Here is a 19,527-nt window from a genome sequence, read left to right on the forward strand (position 1 = left end):
AAAAATGTCTTAAAACGTGTTTAATTTAACTTGGTGAAACCTGCAGAAACCCTGATTATGTAAGAATACATTACATGCATACAGTTGTTCTAGAAATGTTAAAGGAATGATTTAATAAAATGTATTTGTTTTGCACTACATATTTAGAAATTACATATTTTACAAAGGCATTCAACAATACATTTTACTACACATGTACCATTGTATTAGTATTCATAAATTATATATTAAAATGATACAGAATGGAGCTAATAATAGCAAGGTCATGTATAAATTTTTATTGTATAATACAATTTGAAATAATACAGATATTGTCTCTGCATAGAGCAAGATAATATATATTTCTGTCTTCAGTTTTATTATATATTAATATATTGCATCATAATGTATTTATGGCTAGATGTCTATGGGTTCATTCATAGAAAATAAGGAAGGAAGAAATGCATTTTTTTACAGAAACATAACATTATGTGCAGAATTGGATGTTTATATTTGGCATGTTTCATAATGCAGCAAGGTCATATATAATATAGTATAATATAATATAATATAATATAATATAATATAATATAAGATAATATAATATAATATAATATAATATAATATAATATAATATAATATAATATAATATAATAGCAATCACAAGGGGCAATTTTCCTTGGAAATGGCTGATTATGATGGCAACAGATAATTTAATGGGTGCATTAATCTAAATTATTCGCAGCATGCAATGGCATTTTGCGCTACTTAATTAATTGAAGTTCAGAGAATGTGTGACCATAATAACATGCTGAACTGCAATGAATCAAAGAGCCCTTTTTGCACCCATTCCCCCATCTGACTGTGATAAGAGAAAAGCCAAGCACGTATGGTGTAGCCATCGCATTTTTGTCCCCTATTTCCCATCCCCAGACAATTGCTAATTATTGTTAACATTCGAAAATTCATTGTGTGGCATTTTTAATTAGACTACAAAATGTCAGCATCTCTCTCAAAAAAGATTAATGGGATTTGGATGATTTCATGTCCCCTAGTTCCCTGGAAGCTGTCCTAATTCCAACAGCAGTTCATAATGTTTGATTGCAAAGTAGGTTCGGTCTTTGACTGATGCTTTGGCACATGGGTTCCCTGCTCTCTGTGGACAGGAGCTTCTAAACGGCGCTTGTGATACAGAAAGACACAAATAAGCAGAATACATCACAGGAGGGTAGGGGGGGATATAGCCGCCTAATGCAACAAAACCACATGCTCTCGAGAAAAAATAGAAAAAAGGTATAGAACCATAAGGGGTTTTAAGATATGTTACCTCACACTCATATGCTTTTTTCACTGGGAATTCTATTTTCTACAATAGCAAAAGTTGTTTTGAATCTCTTTTTTGCTAAGGTAAAAAAAAAATGTTTCTCGTTTGGGAGCCTTGCAATATTTCTTCATGGGGACCTTGGGGGCTAAACTATTTAGAACCATGGTATCTTCGAGACAAACATTGCATTTTAATGTTAAGTTTTAAACTGTTTCTATTTTAATTCTTTCCCAACATACTGAATAGGCCAAGATAGATTCATACCCCTTTTCCACCATGTGAGTTCTAGTGCTAGTTTGGAGGCAGAGCCTAATTCAAATCTTTTTTCTTTTTTTTTCTTTTTCAACACCCAAAGCACCAGCTATGAACTAGGAAAAGTGGTTCTTAAAGTCCCCAATTAATCAAAACTAACCATATGATGTTGTTAGCTCACATTGTTTTGTGGTGAACAATTCATCTGTGCATGTCGTTAAGGAAAAAAAAAAATGTTTGCCCTAATATTTAGTATTTAATTAAAATCTGAAAATGCATTTCCTGTTTTTCTTTTGTTATTTTTTTTTTTCAGTTAAATCGTCAGATTACATATATCTTAGCAAATGGGTGTGGCTAACATATTTAACTATGCTGCTCCAACTGTCAGTTTTAACATAAAACAGAAATGGTGTCTGTTAGCTTCTATTAACTCTCCCCAAACACTTTTCCTGATCTTTCTAAATCAAATGCCTACTTCACTACATCCATTTAGCTCACAGTAGAAAAGACAAACCACGCCCACTGTTTTGTCATTTAATATTCTGTTTCTCTAGGAACTGCATCACAGTATAAAAAAATAATAGTCACAGCTTCCAATTCGGTTCATGGGGACTTTAAGCACCAAAACTGAAAAGAACTACATGTGTCAGGGGCTGTGGGCAAGGTTGCCATGACCAACAAGATAAACAGAACCACCATATTTGAGATAGCAATGGAACCTAATTATGAAAATATTATTGTTTGTAATATCTGTGTTTTTGAATAATGTGCATTGCGCATACATGTGATTATCCTTTGTGTCAAAGTTGCTTTAAGGCAAGTCATTTCACTCGACAGCCATCTTTGAAACACCACTCAGGCACTATGCTCGGGCATTCTGTTGAAATGGGGAAACATCAAATTCTCCAAAACTACTTGCCAAGCTTACGATTACATTTCATATTACGAATAACCAATAAAATTAAACAACAACTGTCCCTTTAGTTTCATTTCTAAATGTTCGTATCACATAAAATCTGCTGAAACTCATGTCTGGTCCTAGCCCCTCCCCTGGAGAACTGTCATTCTATAGTGATTGCTGATTGGCTCCTGTGCAAAAAGGCAGGTTTTAGTTGCCATATAGCAATCGCTGATTGGCTCCTGTACTAGAAGGCGGGGCATTATTCACCATATTGACCGTTACACTTTTCCCCTTTCAAAAATATAAGTGACATGTCTTGTGTATTCTATAATCTATTTTTGTATTCTCTGTTTATACAAATTTTGCCACACTGCATGTGTGCTATTAGTGATCATAGTCTTGTCTATACAAAGTATAAGATCCCTGTATATAACTATAATATGTTGCATGAACATGTTGGATTTGAGGTGTTTGAATGTCAATGCAGGTTTGTAATATTATTAATGTTAAAATAGCAATGCATCTTTGATGCTGCATTTTGTTATCTTGATGCCACAGTTTGCTGTGAGTAATTGGCATTTCCCTTTTTGTCTAATTGGGAAAGATGAAATGTACAGTATGTGGCAGTTTTTGACGTCTAACCTACTGTCTCCACTACAACTAGGGAAAAATTAAGGAACTGAATACCAAGTTGGAATGTTTGTTTGCTCTTCTATTGAAAATGAATGTTTTTAATTAAATTAGCAGTATTATTGTAAAAGATGGACAGGCTTTTCTTTTGGCCATTAATGCAATTACAGTGTTTTAATGAGCATGTGCATGCATTCTGTATTGAGGTGGGTAGTATTTTCACTCTCATTTGTGTGGATGATTTGATTTACTATAAACCTTATGACAGGCAGTTTTCACATGACAGAGATGAGAGGACTTACATTGTTCCTTGTTGTGTTTTTGTTTCAGGTTAGAAATAACTGCAAACTGTAAAGGTTTTTAAATGAAGTGAAATACTGTTTCTGAATAGGAATGTTAAATGTGGTGTACCTTCATAAAGTTTCTTGCAGTCTTTTTTGCAAATCGTCACCTTAGAATTATAAGGTTCTATCTGAGATTTTGTCAAAATTGAGTTGACATATTCTTATTAAATGACAACTTATTTACATTATGGGATGTTGTAACTTTTTTAAAAATAAATGTTACACACATACTGTTTTTTATGGAACGCAAAAAAACTTTGTAGCTCAATATCTCAACATCATTCAGAACGCAGATAGAACCTCATAATTCCAAAGTGACGAAATGTCATGCCATTTTAATTTCATAGAAAGAACCATAACTTAACAAAAGTTCTACTATAAATCTGTATTTTTAACTCTCACCAATGCTATATTTAAATTACACTGGTGTTGATCTTAAAAGAAGGCATCACAGTGGTGCAATGGGTGGCACGATCGCCTAACAGCAAGGTCATTAAAAAGATTAAATACAGTAAAAGCAGTTTTTTTTAAGAATTGCCAGCCAAACCAGTTCTGAACAGACAATAACACTGGCTCTGAGCTAGCACCTGGTTTGTGCTGGTGGAGAATTAAAAAATCTCGAAAGATCCTTTCAGGTGCAAACATATTTGTGTATGGCAGAGGTGCTTTTTTATAGCACCTCAACCAATTTAAAGAACCGCTAAAAAAACGTTTGCATGTGTGTGTGTAAAGTAGGAGCCAAGCATGCCGGTTGCTTCTTTGGCTTGCTGATACAAGCAAAACCAGGGGGGAATCTGATGGAGGCTGATGAGTTTATCTTTATCTTGTATTGGTGGCATCCACAAGAGGCAGCAAATGTCTTTTTTTTTAAGAAATGTTCATCTCGCAAGTGTTTGCATGATAATGCAGCATGCACAAAAGTGCAGTTGCCAGGGAAAACAAGTCAGCCACTAATACCAGAGCGAATGGCATTTAAAGGCACTGTGGATGAATGGCGTGCGCCGTCAGGATAGCGCTGTCATCCTTCAGCCTAATGGGAGCCGCTGGGTGGGCAGCGCAGCTCTATAGTGAGTGGTGCGTCTCGGGCTCCGCTGAGGGCTGTGGAGGTTTACAGCTGGCCCTGGCCATAATCAGGCCTGCTGATGGAGGTGATGAACAGCTTCCTTTAATAGGTTTTATGAGTTCACCGCCGGCCTGCCTCTGCTGCTGGCATTTATCTCTCTGTCCCTAGAGACGGCGAACGCTTCTAAATTAATAAGCAGTCGGCGAGCTGACCGGCAGACGGGTGGACAAAGCCCACACATCCCAGTGTGTGTGTGCAGATCCCTCCTTGTGCACACACATGCACTCCGGACTCCCCTTGTGCTCCAGGTGTTTGGGGCTCAGCAGACAGAGGGAAGATGAAAAGCCTTTGGAAGCAGCATGTGGCCATGCATTTTTATGGGAAACCCTCCCAGCACCCTGATACCGCAGTTGGCCCTCTGCCTGTGGCGATGGCAATCCTGGACTGGCCCTCCCATCCGAACAACAGCAGTGTGCGTCGTACAAATGCAGAGCCTGCGAAAAAAAAAAAGCACTCAAAATGCATTAAAGCGCTCATTCCCCAGTCAAATTAGTTTCATTTGCACCATCTGAAAGTCGCGCGCATGAGAAGCGCTCAAAGCAATCATATCTCGCAGTTACTGTAGCTCAAAGCTATAAATGACGCCGTCTCGGGACCTTCTGCGAGGAGGGGAGTTGGTGTGATATAGAAAACAGGTCACAATGATGAAGTTCTGAAATATTTATTTTTTTCATTGTGTTTGTTTACTTCTTTCAGGGAGACTTTGAGAAGTAACCGTCGCTGACACCTACCATATACCTGCGTGGCAAATATTATGAAACGGCGAGGCACACATCTGTTGAGGTGGAGCACAAATGATTTATTTATTGAAGCCAATTAAAACTTCAGAAGGAGAACTCTTCAATGAGAATATAAATACCCAATAGCAACCATTAGAGTTGTGTAAAGTTTTGATTTTGTTTTAATACGTATAGATTTAAGGGGTTATACTTTCAAGTTGACAAACCAGATAAGCTTTCCATTTTTGTAAATACAAAATTCCACACTTACTGGTTTTAAATTTGAGCATCGTGCTACTGCACATTAATAGATTATTATGATGTTGTTTTATTTCACAAGTAGTTATTCATTATTGTTATTAAAATTCATTATATAATTATTATACAATTCTACTTTAGCATGGTTAGTTTTGAGAATTCTTAAATGTTGTTTAATTGGTTACAAAATGCTATTGAATGGCATTAAGAATGTGAAATTTTATGCTATTTGTAATCTTGCTGTCTGCCTTGGTTTTCCACCAAAATAAATGAACAAGTGAAGTTGAAGTGGATGAATGAATGAATTAATAAATATTTGTAATTTTACTATTAAAAATAAACTAATTTTAATACATCAAAAATAGTTAAATAAATGCAATTATAAAAATTAAAAATAAAAGGAATTGAAATTAATAAAAAAATTGTAGTATAAGTAATAAGGGGTAACGGATCCATACTGATCACAACCCACAATTCGGAACGCATGTGAACTGCGAATTATTAACTTTTTTGAACTTGTAGGTTAATCCAACATTTATAACAATTGCAGAGAGATCGCCTCTTGTGTCATTTAAATCACATGTATGAAAGCATTTAGGCTTCCCTGTAAAATATAATATCATCTCACATTCCCTTTAAGAGTCAGTTGTGTCGCGCCATGTTGCATTTGCGCATTTACATGGCAGACTCTGTAAGTGGAAAAACTGAAGGCTTCACTAGCGTAGAAAACAGTTAAACAGACCATCTGCAGTGCGAGGATAAAGAATGAGCCTCCTCCATTTGGCCTTTACTTTCACTTTGTCTCTTTCGTGGATAAGGAAACGTGTTGGACACACTTACTGAAGACATTCATAAGCCTACATAATTCATTTCATTTGTTTGGCACAAGGATTTGTTTCCAAACTATTTCTAAAATCAGTTCTAATATTCAGCAAACCAATAAATGAACAATAATAACGAAGTGTGGTCAAAAACTGAGTTATATCCAAAGCCATGTAATATGCCCTATAATAAATAATACATATAATAATAATAACATTATACAACAGCAAGTTGTGGTGAATAAACTGAAAAAGCCCCCGAGGTGAAAAAGGCATGGAGGTACTGGTTTTTATATTTATGTAGAAAATATAAATTTTTAAAATATTTAATCCTTAAATTCATTTTCATTTGTAATTTGCTGTACATCCTTTGTGTTTTAAGCAATGTTTAAGCAAGGCACACAACGTGCTTTGCGCTGGACTTTAGATCTGCTTTCAGTTGGTCTATTGCAGTCTATTTTAGTTCCTCAAAAAAGCAACGCACCAACAATGCACCTTAAAACACCTCTTTTCTAGACCAGAGCACCCAGGAGTCCACAAAGTGGCACAAATGGATTTGCTATTTAAAGAATGTGGCAGAAGATGGGAAAATTAAGGTTGCATTGGTCTGAAAACACGTCTTACACCTTATTGCACCAAACAAACCCGCGCAACATGTATGATAACGATTTGCATGTTTGTCAATCAGGCAAATCTGCTTTTTTTTGAGAGATTCAGTTATTTTTTTTTTTACACATTTCAGTTAGTCACAAACATTTAAATAACACTGAAGTACTGGGAGAACAGTTTATAGTTCAGATATAAACACTGATGCTTATGCTAAAGAATAAAATCACGGTTTCATGGAACTTGACGATGGTAAATGTTGTAGCACTTACGTTATGCAACAATTAGGTGGCGACAAAAAACCATCAAAATTATGTCACCGAATATTTTTTTTTTTTAGATTTGTTGAATCATTAATCGAAATAAATCTGATATGTTGTACAAGATTTTAGATTTCCATATTTAGCATTATCAGCAACTGTAGCAAAGATAATTTTTCATATTGAATATTTTCTTATATTGAATTAATGTCACTATATATATATAGGTCTGAGTATTTGTGTTTAAAAATTTACTAAATGTAGTAGATTTTTATATAAAACATTTCCAGCGCATTGTGTTGGACTTTCCAGTAATATAAGAATACTATTGCAACCAGAGGGCTTAGCCGTGGAAGATTTTCCGCTTTAATGAGAAATTATACAAAGAAAAAAGGAAACACTTCTGATGCAAACAAATATTTTCTGCCCTTATCCTCAAGTGAGAAAAAAAAAACTTTTTTCCCCTCATCTTGCACCCCCCCCCCCCTCCCTTTTTCTTCTCTCTATGTGATGAATGTAATTTTGAGTTTCCAGTTTCTTTTCAGGGACTACGTCCTAGAAACAGGACTACATTTGGTTACGAGGCACAGCCTTGGAATCGATTAGCTTCACTTGCCTCTGTGCCTGAGCAAAGTGTTGTGGGGCATAGCTTAGCAGCTGGGGAGCCCTGATTGTGTGGCATTTGTCGAGTTCACCAGGGAAGTGCACACTGTGTTATTGGGGAATATGGATTTAGGCACAGTTGGAAACGGTCTATATCTCCGAGATGGGAATAAATTGGAGCAAAGTGCGGCCATTGAAATGCATACAGAGCGGGGCAGAAAATGTAACATGCAGCAGCTGTTTACCCACTGCTATCTGTCACCGGGCCTTATGAGGAAATCGTTTAAGTGTCACATTACTCTAGCATGTAGGGCATCCGTCCTGAAGTATTACCCGCCATCCAGAAAAGAGATATGAAGGCGGTGGACAATAGATTAAGGGATAGCATCACGCTTGGCTACCGAATATATTATTGAGTGAATCGCTTCTTTGAGAAGGCGCTTTTAAATCCCAAAATGTAGTGTATTTCGAGCGATCTGATTTGAATTTCATCACTTAATTAAGTAGCCTGGCATCCGAAGCTGGAAGGAAAAACAGCACCTCAGCGGAAGATGATAACTTCAGATGTGACATGGGCATCAATTACAAGCTTTTAAAAGGACTCGAGCACTCACCCTGTGAAAACAGAGCGCAAATTTAGCTTATAGTCCAAGACATCTGATTAAAGTGATATGAAAACTGTTAATAAGCATACTGACGGCTTGGCAAGCTGCCACCTGCGCTACCCGAGACGTTAAGTTACCTCTTGACTTATGGAGAGCACCATCTTTCCACCCACAGTTGATTAAAATCTGTTTTATATCTCGGTGACACGTCTATATCATTAGCATGTGCTAAGATGCCAAATAAAGCTAATGCTAAAAGCGCTCAAACAGATGGACAGTGAGGGAAGGCTGCTAGGCGTTTATCTTTACTAATGGTTTCTTTCGCCATCCCCTAGGCACTAACCGGAGCTTTAATAATCCTTGAGGTTATTTACGAAATGTCACTCTCCTTCCTAGCCATCGCCGGCTGGTTTTTGTGAGCCGTGTGGCAGGACCCATTGTAGGCTGCTGAGGCGGAGCGGGATGTGGTAAAGATTTGTCATGTGGCTACAACAAAACTTGCACACAGAGCTTAAGATGATTTATAGGGCTTATTTCTGAAAGTGGTAAAGTGAAATTAATCATGATCCCACCTGACGCCACTGCTCAGCTGTGATAAATGACAAGCTGTCAGCCGCAGACAGCGTGCCATCCATGAAGTGGCCGCTGATGCGCTCCCTTTCTCAGATAGACTGACCTGAAGTGTAGCCCTGCCAGATGCCCTGCTGGATGCATGCGTCGGGGCGGACCGGGTGCAGTGGTGTCCCTCTGGCTGCCTGCGCAGACGTGCCCTAATGAGACTGGAATTGGACGGAGCGGCTCACCTCCTCTGAAACCGCAAAAGAAGTTCACCACACTGTCAGCGTGAGATCTTCATTGCTTTGACAGCTTCGCCGACTTTCTTTTTGCTTTTACAATTAGACAACAAAAGAACGTGAAGATGACACTAGGTCTGAGAGGCGGATTTTTATTTATTTTTTTATTTTTTCGGCAGAAGTATGACTTTCTTTTTCTTTTTTTATATTGCGTGAGGGTGGTATCTTTGTCCTTTTGTTATGCATGATCAAATCAAGACGGCTGAAGCTACTAATTTGATGGGAAACATACATAACGGTTGATCTTTGGTGCCACGAAAACCCACATTTTCTTGCTCATTAATGCCTGCAATGAGTCGTAAAGCTGCGGTGTCTTTGTTGTTCTCGCTGTTCACTATAAGTCAGAAAGTTTATTGCTTCAGTAGTAATGTAGACATTAGTGTCCTTTAATTGAAAATCTATGTTTTCCTTGTTGTTGTTTTTTTTTCTTCTTCTTCTGAGGTTGCTCAAGTGAAAAATGCCTGTAAAGCCATTTAAACCCACCAACAGCCTTTGTTTTCCCCTCTGCCATGAAAATAAATAATTTTCGCCCTTGACAACGGTGTAATTAATAGTGATGTTTAGCAGGTCCATTTCAACGTACCCTCTTAATCTAATTTTGTTTCCACTCCGCGATTTGTAAATTACTGCAGAATGACGCACCATTTACCACTGTCCTTCTGTGCGACAAAGGTAATTTTTCTTCCTACATAAATCTCCCTCTCCCTCTCTCTCTTTTAACCTCTCCATCTCTCCTGTTCCCCCTCTATTTACCCCAGAAGCTTTTGCATGTTTGCTCTCAGTCCCTAAACTGCTGTGCTTTTTACATGCACTTATATGATTTTTTTCTGTAAAGGTCATTAATGTAGGATAAACAGTCTTGCATCACCCTAAATGTTTTTTATTTTCTACATCATTGCATTTGTTACATTGCTACTTGTGAAATAAATAAATAATTGGACTTTAAATATTGACATGACTAATTATGTGACCACAGTGTGGTTTGTTAGACAAGAAACCATCACTGTCATTTATAAAATGGTTTTCCTGGGATGGTCAGTTTAGTGGTTATGCAGAAAAAGCAGTTTATGAGGCTGACCAATTTGAATTAAGTATTCCAGAGGGCTGTGTATAGAATAATGACATTGATCTTTGTCATTATAGCAAAGGTCCGTATCCCATTCTGGGACTTTAAATGTTAGAACATACAAACGATCAAAGTGGCATTTAAATGAAAAAAGGAAGTATTAGACAGCATCCCATATGGTATTATAAACTTTGAATATATGCATGATGATGTTCTCTGAATACCTGAATGTGATTGGTGAAGATATTGAAGAGAAACTGTCACATTACTGTACCTATATCTGCAATTTTCAATTGAAATGCTGTAAATTATCACTGAAACAGCACAGCCTGCTATATTGTTTTTCCTCCCTCAAAATAATTTCCGAATACATCATGCACAAGATGCAATATCACAAAGCACATATCACATATGGTACAGTCTTATATTTCACTTCATACAACAGTTCTGTCTGGTTCTTGAATCTGATTGGCTGGTATTCAGAACTTGTACAGCCTCCTTCCCTTTCTGTATCACTCTGCCCACATAGAGTGACAGCAGATCAATAAACTCACTACAGTTTGACAACTACAGTATTGCTGCTGTTGGACAACATAATGTACTTTTGAGGCTTTTTAGGCGAAAAATGTAGTTGTTAAGATTGCATCTATGCAGTTTATTTATAAGGATAGTGCCTATTTTAAATATTTATAATTTCTGAGATATGGTGTATCGGCATCCATCAGCCTTTCATTGAACAGAGAAAAGACTGTTAACATTGTCCATCCACAAGATGGTGACAAAGACAGCATAATAAGCCCTTAGATCATCATGTTTTCAAACTACAGCTGATTAAATAATAATTAAACTCGTAAGTGACCTTCTAAGTCAATCTCTCTCTCTTTTTTGTTGTAGTGCTATATTTATACCATAGAATGTGTAGTGTACTAATTTTCTTTTTTATACATTTGATTATGCCGTCTAACTGTTGTATAGATGCAATATCACATTCATCGCAGTGCTATATGGTTGTATATCATCACTGGTGGGACATTAAGGCACCCCTCCAAGCAGTGCCTTACTACGAGTACTACTACGAGTGTAATATTGCCCATATATATCAACTATATTTCACATGTTGGTCCCACTTTATATTAAGTGGCTTTAACTAATATGTACTTACACAGGAATTAATAGTTTGTTACAATGTACTTATTGTGTAAATGAATGTATTTACTGTGTACTTATGCTTGATTTAATACATGTATGTAATTGCATCTGTAATTACTTTTGTAATTACATTTGTAAATACACTGTTGACCATCCCTTACACCTTAACCCACCCTTAAACCTACCCATTCCACCAAACCTGTCCATAACCCAACCTCTATCCCAACTCAAATGCACCACAAGTGTTCTCAAATACATTATAAACACAGTAAGTACATTGTATTTTTTTTTTATGTAAGTACATAGTAGTTAAGGACACTTAATATAAAGTGGAACCCACATGTTGAAGTTACCTATTCTCTATTAAAATGCTTAATATTATTGTTGCAGAAGTCCCCTTGGGCAGATGTACCCAAACGGGCCGGTGTCTGATATTTTACTTCCAACCACAATTAAACACACCTGAACCAGCTAATCAAGCTCTTTCTATGTATTCTAGAATATTCCAGGCAGATATGTTGAAGGAAGTTGAAGCTAATTAAGCCATGCAGGACACCAGCCCTCTAGAACTTGTTTGGGAATTCTTGCTATAGGGTGATTTTATTTGTACATTATACTGCACATTTTTATTCTTAGTTGAGGCATTTTAATTGATATAATAATAATAATAATAATAATTATTATTATTATTATTATTATTATTATTATTATTATTATTATCATTATATTATTATTATTATTATTATTATTATTATTATTATTATTATTATTATTATTATTATATAAACACAACAAAATTTGTATTGCATGTACAGTATATACTGTATGTGTGTGTAAATATGTATTTTCTATGTAAAAGTGTCGTTTACAATATATTTTCTGTGTATTTATTACAATATTGTAATCCATGTGGTTTTAATGGACACTTTTGATTATTATTAACTATTATTCAAATACTACAAATTATATAAATACAATGTGAGAAGCACTGTAAATTTAACTAATAAATTGTTTTGTTTACTGCATTTCACAAAGAAAGGTCATACATTCATTATATATGTATATATAGAATCAGACACACATGACACTTTAAACTATGCTCTAATTAGAAAAACCATGAAGTAATGGATAAATCAATGAAAAAAAAAACACAATGAAGTGGTAAAGCTAGGATGAAAACTGTTAACCCGTGAAAGCATTGCAGACAGCAATAGTTTTACTTGTTCTTTTCTTCCAAATGTCTTATGCTTTTTCTTTATGGCATGTTTCTGGAAAGTGTGGTGTTGCTCATGCACCCCAGATGAAAGTCAGATGTATTTAAACATAGTTCAGGCTTTGTGTTTGGACTACTGTAAGAGTCCCACTTCAAATGCAAGAAATGTAGGTACAGTAACTTAGTAAAGAGTTTATTATTACTTTGTTGTGTCTTAACATACTGTTCAACCTCTAAATGCTGCACAAGACCTCTTGTTCTAAGGTTCCATAGTTGAAAAGATTGCATTTATTTTACAGTCACAGACAGGTTATGGTTGTTTGGTGCCGTTTTTAGTAGCTTGCTGTGTCAGTAAAATATGAACGTTGAGCATAAAGACCACTGAGTGCAAGGTGCTGTAATGGCTGTGAAAGTGTGTTATTCCATAGCTTTGACGTGGGTAATATTGTATTCGTTGTAATGGACGTAAGCCTCAGTTTTCTGTTGACATTAAGTGTGCACTTTGTCATCAAATGTCAAAAAATTGATAGTATTATAAAAGGCCTATTGAAAATACAGGACGTTCAGACAAAAGCATGTAGAAATGACTTGAAGTTTACGTCGTGACAACTGAATATAGCAGATGTATTAAGAAACAGCAGTCGAATGCTTTCATAAGCTCCTGTGGCAGGGATGTAGATAGTCAAAGCTAAAAAAATAACACTTAAATAAACAAATCAAAAAACTGTGCTGCATTTCATCATGACTAAAAACTCACTGGTAATTCATGGGTATCATGATCTCCCAGACCCAGCAGCCTCCTTTCCACACTTGAGAAAGGCTGTCATTTTACAGATGTCATACATGACAGATGCACCCTGACAAAACCTACCACGTAAAAGAAAATACAATTAGAAGCCCCAGTGGACAGGCCGCGCATCAATTTATCCTGAGCCGTCGTGTGACAGGGCTGGGCAGTGCCACTCGATTTTATGTCTGCTAGATGGCTGTGACTTATTTCAGCATGTCTCTCTTATCTAAGCGTTAAAAGCTATCTGTCTTCCAGTGCAATCTTGGCCCGACTGTCTTCCATCTCCTGGCATCAGCAGGAAGTGTTACAGAGTGTGTAGTCGCCTGTTGAACTAAATTAGTCTTAGTAATAAACAATCATTTAAGCAGGGCAGGCCGGGTTGCGAATGAATGCGACGAAGGTTTGCTGGATGATGGAGCTGGTGTTGACAGATTCCATTGGCTTTCTCGTGTTATCAAACACAGCAATACCGTCAAATCAATTTATTTGAGAACAATCTCTCCAGAGACAGTGTGAGGACAGGACTGAGGGAGAGAAAAGGAGAAGGAGAATGGGAGCGAGTGGGAAATGTGCCTCAATAGGACCTCGGTGCTGCCAAGTCACTCATTGATTATCTCAACAGAGCTGTAAAACAAGCTCCTGTGGTTGTGTGTCCATTGTAAATGACAGCCCTGGGAACATTTTGTTGTTCTCTGCTGTCAATGATTGGGTTTCAGGGCATGAGTCAGTGGACTGAGAGCTTTGCTATTTGGAAAAAAAAAAATTCAAAAGAATAACAGCTCAAACAGGTCAAAGAGATGAGAGAATGACGGCTTGCTTCTATGGCACGGTGCAGTCCGGCTAGCCCTCTCTCTGCGGCCAGAAGACGATTCCTGAGTGAATAAACTAAAAGCTAGCAAGATGTGTCAGAACAAGATGAAAGGAGTGAATTGCTCAGTCATGGAACTTTTTTCTTTTTTAACAGTGTCACAAGAGGGAAGAAAGCAGGCGATGCGCCCCATCAAAATTTCCTTTATTATCGTCTAGCCTTCCTGGTAATATCACCAACAGAGTGGATCCTTGACTGTATGAAAAGGGGAGAGAAAAAATCAAAGACTTGAAAGCTCAAAGGTCACTGTGAATTGAGGAGTATCTTATTCTGTACCACGGTTGGAAACCCTCTCACGGAGACTAGCTTTATTTTTCATCAATACCTCTATCTAAAGGAGAAACACGAATTTTGTTTTGAAGCCGAGTATGAAGCGAAGATATAAAAGAAGCTACAGGAGTTCTTCAGAGGAGGGCAAGGTGAACTCTCTCAGGATCCGAGTACTAAGCCACAAACTAATTGCTCACTGTCACTCTGTTCACTACTTACCATCAAGTTCCATCCACGTAATGCGTCTGATTGATTCGCAGGGATTCATCTTGTATTAACAAGCTGTTTTACATTTCCCCAAGCAAGCTCCTCACAGGAGGCCTCTGATTCCAGCCCCTCAGCTGTCTACTTATATGACTCAGTAGAAGATAGGGTGACTACGGGGAGCCAGTGCCAACGGCAGATGTAACTCCCAGCGCAAGGGTGTTGAATCTCCTTCGGTGCCTTAAAACTTCACATTGAAAAGTACCATCTTGTATGAGCCATATTGGAAGTTCTTTCGATGCAATCTTATTGTTCGCAGTTCACACTAAGGACAGCTTTTAAGTTAGTTTTTGAACTCATTTGCATCCCGCTGCGCTAATGACGCAAAACACTACCACAGTTGACATCTTGAATCGTTTGTATTAAGCGATTCCTCTGCATGCATTGTGCTTTGACGTGGGGATAAGCAATTATTGTGAATCTGAATGAGGCATGTTCTGCAAGTAGGAGGCAGCAACTGAAACCAGCACTGCCTTCTCCCTGGTCTTCTCCTAATCACTCCCTTGCTTGCTTTTATTTCATGCCCTATTTTAGCCCAGACACCTCAGCGCTGTCATTGCCGGTCTCCAGCTTTGGACAGCCAGACTCAGTGAAGCTCATAGGAGTAGGGATGCGTGAAGAGTTTGCCAGCTTTTCACAGAGGGGGAGCCAGGAGATAATAATGGGTGGAATGCAGGAGCCATGCGTGTCGTGCGAAAGAATAATTGCTGCTCTTTCAACAGCGCACCCCTAATTGGCCTCGCTGTGGTCGGAGAAACTTCAAGTCGGAGAGGGCTGGCGCACACGGCTTGTAGAGCCGAGACGTGGCTCTAACGCCGTTGCCCAGGGAGCTGTATCTGAAGATCCATTCCCCCTACGGCAGGGGATATTTCAGAGAGCCAGTCCCAGTCTCCCTCACTCGCTCCCTCCCAAGCTCGTTCACTCCCTCCAGCAGTGACCAGCCGGGAAGAAATGACCCCTCATTAAAGCGGTGTCATTAGACGGGGACAGCTCAGACAGCCACCTAATCTCACCAGAAAGTGAGAGTGTGTGCTCTGTAAATTTGCTGAGATTCCACAGAGAAAATGTTGAAGAAATACCTTCAACCCAGCGGTGACATTAAAAACTTTTTTTTTCTTCTCACCATTCTGTTATACATCATTTGCCTTGGAGCAAACAGGACGCACAAAGCTTATTAGCGTAGGCTACAGCGCTCTCTAAAGAAGACTGCTGTACTTCTTTTTACTGCCTGACAAGGTGCTGATTACACTATGTCAGTGTGCTGAAACAGACAGAACTGTATGCCACTCTCACAGCAGGATTTCTGATCTTCTGCATGTGATGGTCCCTGAACACCATGCCCATCACAGTAGGCTAAATGTTCAGCATGAAGGGAAACAGATCATGTATGATCACTATCTAAGCGTATCCTTTTTAAATCCCCTTCATCACACCTATCAAGTCTCATACATCATACAATTCCCATTAGTCTTATCTCCATTGCTTCTGAAGCTGCTCATTCCTGGTGGTGCCAAACTGCTACATTTCCTGATTTATTCAAAGGCTATTGATTTAGAGTTTAAATGCTTCATATTTGACTTAGTTTTGGTTAGTCTTATGTATTACATATCAATGTCCCAGTTTGAGTGCTTAGACTTTAGGTCCCCTTGCCGTTTATTTTGAACTTTTTGACGTCTTGATGTTTGTTGTGAAACAGGAGCCTGGAATTTACTTCTGTTTGGAACTGCTGCAAAGCCATGGCTGACTATGTTTGAAGCTTGTTGGACAAATCCTTTGGTTTTTACTCTGTCCTTGTGGTACCTACTCCAATAACACCACCACAGGCAAGAGAGAGGGAACAGCAAATACTGTGTGCTGTGGGAACAGTCATTTGCTTGGCAGCAAACCTCTGTTGTTCCTTTAGGAGTTTTCTGTAATGAGTGAGTCTGGCATCAAACAAGGTAAAAATTGCCATGCCTTGAGAATGATAAATGTGTAAAGACAAAGAAAGAGAAGGAGAAGATAAAAAGGAATGAGTGTGGGTGGAAGGAAAGGAATACAAAAAAGACGAAGGACAAAATACAAAGTGAAGATGGGGAAAAATAGATTAAATGTGCATCAAAAAATAAATGAATAACATACAACTGAACAAATTACGACGGTATCTTGAAATGAATAAAGGGAGGGCCAGTGTTGGACAAGCTACTTGAAAAATGTAGTGAGCTATAAGCTATTAGCTACTCTGCTTAAAATTTAGCTTAACTACACTAAAAGCTACCCTCTGGGAGATAAGCTAAAAGCTACTTGGCAAAAGTAGCTTAGCTACATCTAAGCATTTTTTTGTTATTTTTATTTTTTAATCAAACTATATGTTAATTTAAAAACAACTTAACTAATAAACAACATTAAAAAATCACATCAGCTCTAACAAAAGCACAACATCAGAATTAACGTTACTGCATCTTAACGTGTACTTCACAAGGTATGGTCATGAGAAAAACTGCTTCAGAAATAACTCCTCTCTTAGTCATCTTTTCATCAAGCAAATTTCTTGTGTTAGCCTAATTGTTTAGCGACGTTACCGAGCAGGGGTGTGTTTTCCAAACTGCACTTTCTCTGTTGAAGATTTGTTCTTTTAACCACGTTAGTTATAACATAAAACGCCCATAATGATGCTTTAAACGGGGTGGCAACAGCTTCTGTTGGAAAGAACCCCAGAATTTCTTTGTGCAAATTATATTGTTTTACACAACAACAACAACAACAAAAAATCCATTATTAGTTATTAGTAAAAACATGCACTAATTTGCCATATTAATTGAAATATATGTAAATGGCACATATAGAGCCTATGTTTCCTTTACAAATATTATTGAGAACATTACATATTCTATTCTAAAACTTAAAATCACTTAAAAAACTAACATGTATTCTAATATCATATATGTCATATTAATAAATAAATAAATAAATAAATAATGAGGCTATTTATTAAAAATGAAATGTAATATTTATTGTTTATTAGAAAAAGAAAAAAATACTTTAATAATAATATTAATAGTATGATTTATTATTATTATTATTATTATTATCATTGTTATTATTATTATTATTAAGTAGGATATTGTTTGTTTATTAAAAATATTTTGAAAAGTCTACTTTTACAATTTTATACATGCAATCCACTGCAGAAATGCAGACACTGGCTTAACACTCAGAGAATGTTGGTGCCGTCACTTATTGATCCGCGATCTGTAAATGTAGCTTATGTGGACGCTACTGCGCTACATTAATAAAAAAAAATTGCTTTGCTACTGAAAAGCTATTTGATTTAGAAAGTAGCGATGCTACTGCCATGCTACTGAGAAATGTAGTTAAGCTACTGAGGCTACTGCCCAACCCTGGCGAGGGCAATACAGGATTAGGGACAAACCAGTAAGGAAAGAAATTAAATGGAGAAGCGGAGTAGAAAGAGTTATACAAAATTGAAAGGAAAATTCAATTCTTGTTTATTTAAATAGCGCTATTACAATGTAGATTGTGTGAAAGCAGCTTAACATAGAAGTTCTAGTAAAGTCTAGATTTCAGAGTTGATGTTCGGTTTATTTCAGTTCAGCGTGGTTTAAATTTCACTACTGAACGTTCAAACACTGAAGAGCAAATCCATTGATGACAGCTCCACAAATCCCAATCCATGCAAGCTAGTGGCGACAGTGACGAGGAAAAAAACTTCAACAATTGACGAAGGGAAGTAAAAAAAAAGAGAGAGAGAAACCAGGCTCTGTTGGGCCCGAACTATTTTTCTCTGGTCAACTTCATTTGTGGAGCTGCAGTCTATAGTAGGGGCTGAAGAACGCTGGATGACTATCATGGAGATCTGCGGGTGTGAGTAGGTCACTGGCTGGTGATCAGGCTGGCCCACAGGATCAATGCGGGAGCAAGAAACAAGAAACAAATTAATTTAGCAATGTAAAGAACAGATGAATATATGAATGAGGGAATGGAAGAAATTAGAATATGAAGGAACTGCAAAGTATTGGATTTTTTATTGTGATTTCCTGTAAAAATTATTAAAAGGCTTTGTTTGTCAAATTAGATCAGTGGTCACCAAACTTGCTCCTGGAGGGCCAGTGTCCTGCAGATTTTAGCTCCAACCCTAATCAAACACACCTGAACAAGCTAATCAAGGTCTTATTTGGTATACTTGAAACATCTAGGCAGGTGTGTTGAAGCAAGTTGGAGCTAAACCCTGCAGGGACACCGGCCCTCCAGGACCGAGATTGGTGACCCCTGAATTAAATTATCCTTTTCTTTTTTCTTTTTTTTTTAACCCTTGTAAAAAAATGGATGTTGAGTATTTAAAAAAAACATGTCCAATCGTGTAAAGTGCCGAAACTAGAGAAGTGTGAGATTTCAATGTTTATGTTTTCTGTTCTCCTTTTTAGCCCCTACACTAGAGAGGTCTGTGAAAAGAAAGGAAGGAACATATTAGGAAGAAAGAAAGGACAGAGAGAAGCCTCTAAATACATAAAGGCGTCCATTTGTAGAACCCAAGCACAAATAAAATCCGCCGAACTGGATGTGAAATTCAAGCTGTAAGTGCGGTTTTATGAGCCCAGTGAAGTATATTGGTGAAGATTCCAAACAGA

General features: G+C 37.4%; 1 protein-coding gene and 1 long non-coding RNA gene across 4 annotated transcripts in view; one reads left to right on the plus strand and one right to left on the minus strand.

Moving 5' to 3' along the window:
* LOC147833971 (uncharacterized) overlaps positions 1 to 19,527 on the plus strand; it is a 386,870-nt gene that overhangs the window by 328,696 nt on the left and 38,647 nt on the right. The window lies entirely within an intron of this gene.
* LOC147840826 (uncharacterized) overlaps positions 1,647 to 19,527 on the minus strand; it is a 32,167-nt gene continuing 14,286 nt past the window's right edge. The window contains exons 2-3 of the long non-coding RNA XR_015507573.1: positions 3,917 to 4,987; positions 1,647 to 3,554 (exon numbers count right to left, since the gene is read on the minus strand). This is a non-coding gene — a long non-coding RNA (uncharacterized LOC147840826). The remainder of the gene's footprint in view (positions 3,555 to 3,916; positions 4,988 to 19,527) is intronic.

This window comes from Danio rerio, chromosome 14 (assembly GCF_052040795.2).
Source record: "Danio rerio strain M-AB ecotype USA chromosome 14, GRCz13ab, whole genome shotgun sequence".
NCBI classification, from domain to species: Eukaryota; Metazoa; Chordata; class Actinopteri; order Cypriniformes; family Danionidae; genus Danio; species Danio rerio.